Raw genomic sequence first — 8,861 nt, forward strand, 5'->3', positions numbered from 1 at the left:
CAGTCCAAGATGGACCATTTCTGCCAGCAGTGAACTATAGGAGCTCAGGGTAGCCCATCTAGGTAATGGGTCGCAGTCATTTTAATTGATGCATAGACCATTGAGATCATACTTCCAGCTATAATCTATTCTTCTCAGATCTCTGAGGGTATGGACTGACTGTAGCTTCAACAGCAGCCAGCATACCAACTCCTTCCACAGGGCTTCAGCTGCTTTGTCCTTCTCTTCCTAAAATCAGGCTTGACTGGAGAGCTCCCAGGCTTCCAGCCCACATGTGCCTTGCTCCCAGGCTCTAAAAGGAGATAAACTCACAAAACAGGTTTGAAAGTAGCTCTTTACCATTCCTTTATTTCAAAGGAACTTGTTTTACAATGACTGCTGTCAGTAATCTGTGTCTGGTGGTAAAGAACTGAATTTTTTTTTAAATAAAGTTTATATAAGTTCTGAGGGACTGAAAAATGTTCTGTGGTATTATAAGTACAAGTTATAAAGATCTAAGGAAGCGATTTAAGGTATATAAAAAATGCTTCCAGTTTCTTTCCCTCTGTATGCTATTGTTATATTAAGGCTTCAAAAGTTCCATTAATATTAATCAATGGAATTCTGATAAACTATTAATCTAGCTCTGGTAAAGTGCTGCTAATATTATCATAGTCACAAAGTCAAGATTTTAAGTTTCCTCTGGTTGTCTTCTAAGTATAGACTTAAAAATTGCTTCCCATTGTGCTAAAAACATCAGTTCCATCTAACACACCCAGTGTTCTGGATACAGGAAAGAGTGTTTGTGCTTTTAATCCCAACTCACTTTCCGAGTCTGTCTTACTTAGGGTTCCTGTACAGAGACACCATGACCAAGGCAACTCGTTCAAAGGGAAGCTTTAATTGGGACCGGCTTATAGTTCAGAGGTTTAGTCCATTGTCGTCATGGTGGGACATGGTGGCATGTGGGCAGCGTGATGCTGGAGAGAGCTGAGAATTCTACATCTGGATGTTCAGGCGCCAGAAGGAGTCTGTGTTCCCACTGGGCGTAGCTTGAGCATAGGTGACCCCAAAGCCCGACCCCACAGTGACACACTTCCTTCAACAAGGTCAACCTGTTCCCCACAAGGCCACACCTCCTAATAGTGCCACTCCTTTGGGTTTATGGGGCACATTGCTTTCAAATGACCACAGTTCCCTAAGCTTTTACTACGACTCAAAGGCAGGAAGGAGGCTACTCTTTGTACAATGTGGATTTCAGTAAACACTGCAAACAACCATAATGCTAACACACCTGAAAAATTTTGCATTTTTCATAAACTTAAAATTTTCTTCCCAGTTGTCCAGGTGAGCAGAGGGCAGCCACAGGCCTGCCTGGGGCGCCATGGCCTGGGTGGGCTGGTGCCACTATGAAAACAGATAGGAGGCACAGAGTGGAGAGATGCATAACTGAAGACACCGTGGCCTGAAGAACAGGCTGATGTGGATGGCCTACTCTGTCGCCTGGAGCTATGTGATGTCCCAGCCCTTGCTGCCACTGAGGACCGCGTCTGGGCTCATGGCCCTACCACAACTGGGGCTTTTGTTGATGTCCATGGTCCATGACACCAATGAAGGCCACATGGATGCCTATGTTCTGGGACCCTACCTGAGGACACCCGCATTGGTGTCCGAGGGCCATCCTGCCGCTGGGCCACACTGATCTAAGAACCCTGTACTGCCACTCAGGGCCATGATGATGTCTAGGCCTATGCTGCTGCTGAGGGCCCTGTCTGGGTCTGGGGACATACTGCCGCTGGAGTCTGTATTGATGTCTCTGTGACCTCAGTGGAGCTGTCTCCCCCTCTTAGGAGAACTGGCCCCAGTGGTGTGGGTGTGGGAGATCCGGCTCCAACCCTTGATAGCCCTGGGAGAACTGGCCCCATCTCTCACCGTGTAGGGAGAGATGGACCTGACCCTTGCCTAAAGGGGGGGGGGTTGGAGTTTGTATGTGGTGTGTGTGTATGTGGGGTGTGTGTGTATGTGGGGTGTGTGTGTATGTGTGGTGTGTGTGTATGTGGTGTGTGTGTATGTGGGGTGTGTGTGTATGTGGGGTGTGTGTGTATGTGGTGTGTGTGTATGTGGTGTGTGTGTGTGTGTGTGTGTGTGTGTAGTGTGTGTATGTGGGGTGTGTGTGTATGTGGTGTGTGTGTATGTGGTGTGTGTGTATGTGGTGTGTGTGTGTGTGTGTGTGTGTGTAGTGTGTGTATGTGGGGTGTGTGTGTATGTGGGGTGTGTGTATGTGGGGTGTGTGTGTGTGTGTGTGTATGTGGTGTGTGTGTATGTGGTGTGTGTGTATGTGGGGTGTGTGTATGTGGTGTGTGTGTATGTGGGGTGTGTGTATGTGGGGTGTGTGTGTATGTGGTGTGTGTGTGTGGGGTGTGTGTGTGTGTAATATGTGTACGTGGTGTGTGTATGTGGGGTGTGTGTATGTGGGGTGTGTGTGTATGTGGTGTGTGTGTATGTGGTGTGTGTGTATGTGGTGTGTGTGTATGTGGGGTGTGTGTATGGTGTGTGTGTATGTGTGGTGTGTGTGTGTGTAGTGTGTGTATTATATTTATTTATTTGGAGGGGGAGGCTACAAGGGTGGAGGGCAGACATAGAAGGAACAGAAGATGCGTGGGATTGGGAGCAAGATGTGAAATTCCTAAAGAATCAATAAAAGATTTATGTTGATTTAAAAAGAAAAATGTCTTGTAAGCTCTAAGGAATGGACTTGGATCCACTTCTCACAGATCAAACAGACTCCAAATGAGTACACCTGTTCACCAACGGCCCAAGTTTCCCCACCTGCTGCCTGTTCTTGAGCGGGACCTCTCCACTTTTCCTGGTCTTGGGACTCCCCTCTTAAAACTGCCAGGACCATGGTGGCAGTTTCAAATGGTACACCTAAGAAAAAATTTCCCCTAAGCCCCTCAGCGACTTTCTTGCCATATAGTCTATCTGCCCCAGCAGATTTCAAACCAAACACAGACTGCTCCAGCCATTAGCTGGCTGCGGATATCCACTCAAAATCTGCATCCTAGACAGCTCCACTGTGGCTAGCCACAGGTGGTCCAGCCTCACGAACTGCCCCCCCCCCCAGCTGCTGCCTGCAGGTCCCTAACCTCAGATGGCCCTGCACAGCCTGGTCAGAGAGAAACAGCCAGCATCCCAGCTTCCTTGGGCACCCCCCCCCCACGACAGTGATGTTCTGCTTTCAGCAAGAAGCAGTTGTAGATTACTACCATCGCTTATCATTGTTTATTATCAACAAAAGGGCTAGAATGGTAGCTTTCAAACCTGGGGCTAATGGCCTATTTAACATGTCAAAGTGGCCTCTGGGTTCTTCCTGCATTCATCAGTCCCTTCCCGTTACAGGGCCTTCCTAGCAGCCATACCCTACCCACTATCCCAAATTTCTCCAGCCCAGGGCCCGGCTGCCCTTCCCTATATACTCCAACCATTCTGGTCACCGGCTCTTTTTACCTTCGGGCCTCCTCTCTTCCCATCTCTTCCCTCTCTCTTCCCCTCCCCCTCCCCCCACGATGCTCAGGGTCCTGACTACTCTGGGCTCTGCCAGATGTTCCTGAGATGGGTTACACTCTCCCTTTTATGTGCAATTAACTTTCTGCTCCACTGTACCTAGGAACAGCCGTGTCCTTCCTTTTTTTCGTTTTTCTTTGTTTTTCATTGAGTCTCATCGCATTGCTAAATTTATTTCTTTAAGGCGACTTTTGCTTTTTTGTCCTCTTCTCTGGAAGTGCAGCATTAAATTGTGGAAGGGGCACATGTTTCTGAGATCTCTGTCACAAATCCAGGTTTCCTGGTGGAGGAAGCCCCTCCCCCACACACTTGGAATCACCCCGGTGGGAAGCAGGCCTGTGGTTTTATTGACCGTACACTCAGGCAGAATGAGAGGTTAGAAATGTCCCTGGGTGGAGGAATGTTCTCACAGCATCGAGAGGCCTACCTGCTTCCCTGTCCCCTGCCCCCTCTCACCACACACGCCACAGGGGAACTTTTGTGTCAGGGAGGCCAGGGCATTGACCCGTGTTATGCACACTGTTTGTGCTGTTGCCCTGGACATTGGGATGACAACTGAGCCACTGTCTTTCCCAATTAGCTTACCTGCTGAGTAATGGGCTGGCTGAGGGCCATTCTTGGACTCCTGCCTTCCGGAGCCACAGGCAACATTTTCTTTTTGAAAAGAAGCAGCGGCTCCAGTCAGAAACATGGAGTTTCTGTCCTTCTAGTCATGTGTAGGGACAATGAGAGCCCTTGGTTGGAATATCACATGAGCTCTAGCTTAGAGCCTGGCACATGTAATCCGTGTATGTCAGCTCCTATTATCGGAGCTGCTTTTGTCTTCATACGCAGCAGTCCACTGATCCCAGAGTGGATGCTACAGAAAGATGTAGGGCTTCAACCTGAGGATTTGGGTCCATCATGACAAGCAGCCTCGGGTTGTATGTATCAGGGTATCCTCGCCCAGTTCAGGGACCAGGGACAGCTCTTTACATTCCTCCTTAGGCCGGGCAAACAGACTAAAACGTAGCCAGAACAGGAGCATTTCCCCTCATCCCAACTTCCTACTTTCCCTGGGCTTCAGCTCTAGCCACACCCTAGGGAAGAGCCAGATGGGGCAGGGTAGTTTCACAGTGGCATCCATCTCCCCGCAGCTGCAGAGCAGTCTGCCTCAAGAGCTGGCCAGGCCCTAGAGAACCAAAATGACAAGCAGCTTTGGCTTCCTTTTGGTATCTACACGGTAGCAAGGGGGCAGGTCCTTTCACTCCCGAGGCATAAGGGGAGGTCTCTCTAGATGAGACCCCCCCCAAGCCTCCACACCATACCTGCTGTTCCGCAAACAAGAGCTCTTGGGGGGGGCAGTTTTCATGGTACACAAGTCTCCCGGATTTGTGGGGCTTGTGTGTGACACTACATAGCTTGCTTTCCCGGTGAGGCCACTGTTTCTTGAGCTATTGTCTTTTTCTTGCCTTGGCCTGCGTGGACAGCAGGAATGTGATGTAGGAGCGTCTGTGACACACACCGAAGCCCTGCCTGGATTTACCCAACCAGCCCAGTTCCCGCCCCACTTGGTCTCTGAGTGGTATTTGCATCCTGGGGTCCTGGACCCTGTCTGGAAGCCTAGTGAGGCTGGATGAGCAGGGCTTGGCCTCCTTCCTCTGGGTTGGAGCACACAGACCGGGGCCTGTGATCTCCTGTACTTTGTAATTTTGATGGTAGGGAATGCAGGCGGGAGGCCAAGGGCAGCAGTTGGCAGCGAGTAGAACCTTTTGAATTCAAAAGAGTAGTCACCGCCCACGTCTTGCCTGTGAGCCAAGGGTCACTGGCCTGTGCTGACTTGGAACAGTGTGTGGCTACCTGGGGCTGCAGGATTAGCCCCGATGCTCAGGTGGGAAATGGGGAACCTTGGGTTCAGCCAGCTTGGAGCCCTTCCCCTGCCCACCATCGTCGTCTGAGAACGCTGGCCCCTGGGCTCAGGAAATGATTCTATTTCGGGTCCCTGTTTAGTGTTCAGTCCTCACGCCTGCCTGCTGCCTGAGTCACTTCTCCCCGCCCAGCTCTGTCTGCTTCTTCTGAATGGGGCGGATCATCACAACACCATATGTTAGCACAATTCACAATTTTCAAAGCCGGGTTAGGCCTGGGCTCGGTTGAGTTTTCATCGGCCTGTGAGGTAGATCGGGTAGGTAATTCAATTCTCGTGCATGGGTGAGGCAAAACAGAGGCCCAAAGAAACTCAAGCAGCAAGGACATGGTCTCAGTATGAGAAAAGTGAGCTGGGGTCTTGGCGCCCAGTCTTCTTGCCCGAGTCCGGCACGTGTCTGTCGTTTCTAAGCTGTCAGGGCTCCATAGCTATTGGGCTGAAGGGTGGGACCCTGCCAAGAGTTTTCTGTGTTCTATACAGAGGACATTCGCTTCTGAAGACTTATACTGTGAATGCAAAGAACTCGAAACATCACTTTGCAGTCCTGAAGACAGTCTCTCTTCTCCATCCCTCCAATACTTTCGGTAAGGGCTATATGACCTCTAACAAGGTGAAGAGCAAAGTCCACGGCTTGCTTATGTGGTCTATACTTCAGTCTGTAAGTCAGGCTCGTTCTAACGCATTGTCTCCAGGACAATCCCGCATTTAAGAACTGCCAGAGCCTTCAAAAGTGACGGGCGAGGGTAAATACTGGTCATAATACTAAGTGATTTCTGAGCCTCCAACCCTTCTGCCATGTGGGGCATTACCCATGAGTTCTGTCCATAGAAAAGTTGGTGAGAACCCCAAGGGAGGGGCCCAGTGACCAGAGACAACATGGGATGAAGGCTCAGTGTAGCCCCGGACATTTTCAGCTATCATGGAAGTGTTCCAATATTCTCCCTTGAGCAGTCACACTAAATTCAGCGGCATATTGGCACAGGTGAATTTGTTCAATCATTTCTGGGACACAGAGGAAGGTAGGACATTTTGTTTTCAACCAAGGAAGAAAGTGGACTCATAAGTCTTCAGGGGTTGCACAATGAGACCCAAGTTCTCATTGTCAGGGTCTCTGCGGTTGGAAGTGCAGAGCATGGGGTACTCAAGACTGGGAGAGATAAGAGTCCTGGGTGGCCAAAGGGCCCTGGGGTCTGAGGTCAAGGTGTAGTGTGTGGGGAAAGCAAGGAAGGGAACAGAAAGTGTGTGGGTGTGTGGGTGTGTGGGTGTGTGTGTGGCAACATGGGGTTGCAGAGAACAAGCTTGCCCTCATGATTAGCTTTGGTCTGAACTAGTCCTGGGTGGTACCAAGAACAACCATGCATAGCTTATGCAGGCTCTTGTCTTTATCTAAAGGCTGGCATGTGGGGAACACGCTTGTTCTTGGAGCATTATCTGTAGGATCTAGTATGCTACAAATAGCTGGGTTTTGTGGAGTGAGTGTTGCTGCTGGACTGATGTCCCCCCCAGCCCTCTTTCTGCCAAGCCCCTCCATTTCCTGGTGGGTAGAGTGCTTAGCTCTGTGGAGTGAGACATGAACAAAACGGGGCGACATTGAGGTGGGCCTCTCCCTGGAGCTCAGGTGGTTGGAAAGGACACTCAACTTGTTTCTCATGGGTAGAATCCCCACATGCTGGTCAGCACTCCAGGGACAGGTGTCTATGGAGAGGGGGGGTCAGGCAGGATTCAGACCACCTGCCCCACTGGAAAATGGCGGCTTCTTTAACCTCAGCCACCTGGGGACAGGAGAATTTGCAAACATCCTCTCTGTGGGCCGGCCCAGAGCTCAGTACAGTGACCCCTGCCCGTAATCCCAGCTATTTGGGAGCCCAGTGTGAGGGGACTGTCTATACAATGTAGTGACAACTTGATTGAAAATACACTTTAAAAAATGAGACGGGGAAGGCTGAATGTGTGGCCCAGCAGCAGGGCCTTGCCTAGTGCTAGAGGACCCTGGATTCAATCCTACCACTGAAGGGAACTGGGGGGAGCGGTGTGCTGGTGGTGTCCCAGAAAGGGCCCTTGCCTTGGCCTGAGAAATCTGAGGGGTGTGGGGAGAGACTTGGACACAGAGTTGTAAGAGCCTCTCAGCTTGGATCTTCTACAGAGCCCAACAAGGGCCAAGGGTGTGGCCAGGGTAGGCTTAGCCATCCTGTCCATGACTGTGCCGGTGTCAGAGTTCAGTCTGTAGCTGTTTATCCACTTTCCTGCCCCATCCCAAGGAAGGGATAAGAATCTCGTCCCAGGCCCCATGTGTCGTCAAACCAAAAGGCCAGGTGTGGAGGCTGCTCTTCAGAGCAGTCCTCCTTGTCCTTTGAGAGGGACGGGGACACCCTCGTCAGGGTGGAGGATGGCATGCTGGAGACTAATTAGAGATGGAGTGCTATTCTATCCCCCCCCCCTTGCCTGTGCCCTTCCTTTTTTCTCTCTCTCTCTAAGTCTGCCAACTTTATGTCAGAGACGACCTGCCGCATTCACATGATTCCTTTTTAAAACTGGGCTTGGCTGCCTTGCTTTTCCTACCCACTGCCCATCTGCCGGCTCCCGGCAACCTTGGTGCTGGCTGGGGTGGGCCATCTCCAGACAGAGTACGAGCTGAAATATGGGACTGGCCACTGTCCTAACAGAGGCAATGTTATTACCCTACATGTCCTGGAAATGCTGTCTCCGGCTCAGGCAGACTCCAGTCTTGGCTATTGCCAGACAGCAGCCTGTAGTCAGCCTTGGCACCCTTCTGTGAGTGGCTGTGCTCTGAGTCACGGGGCAGTCTCCAGCTAGAAGCATGAGGTGGGCACAGAGGAGGAAGTTTGCATCTTTCCAGGCCAGGGGAGAAGCCAGCAGGCCCGGGATGGTCACTGGAACCCTGGAAGTTGTGCTGGGTACTGAAAGGTCTGAGCAGTGGAGGAAGGCAAGCCCTGGGAGCATAGGTCATTCAGCCAGTCCCTTCAGAGGAGACCCTGGTACTGACTGGTGGGCGGGGCCTATAATATCAGACCCAGACATTGCCTCAGGATGGAAAGAGCATGCTGGCTTCATATTTCCTGTGAAGCCCAAATGCATAATCTTTTCCCATTGTGCAAATCTTCTCTAATGGGATGTGGGAGCCTCAGATACATTCTTCAAGTGGTTTATTAGTGTCACAAACAAGGCATACTTTATTTTGATTTGAATTAGCCATTTGAATTGAAATGTTCTACACAAGGCAAACGCTTCACCATGAAATACTTAAAGATAAATGAGTTCCAGCCTGTACAGAAATCTGCAGGTACCACACACGCACATTGAAGATATCCATTTTTAAGTTAAATAAATCCAACCATTGGAGACTCTTTGACCTGTTTGTTCCCTAACTTCCTTCTAGATTCCAGCTTAATAT

The sequence above is a fragment of the Phodopus roborovskii genome, unplaced genomic scaffold (assembly GCF_943737965.1).
Source record: "Phodopus roborovskii unplaced genomic scaffold, PHOROB, whole genome shotgun sequence".
NCBI classification, from domain to species: Eukaryota; Metazoa; Chordata; class Mammalia; order Rodentia; family Cricetidae; genus Phodopus; species Phodopus roborovskii.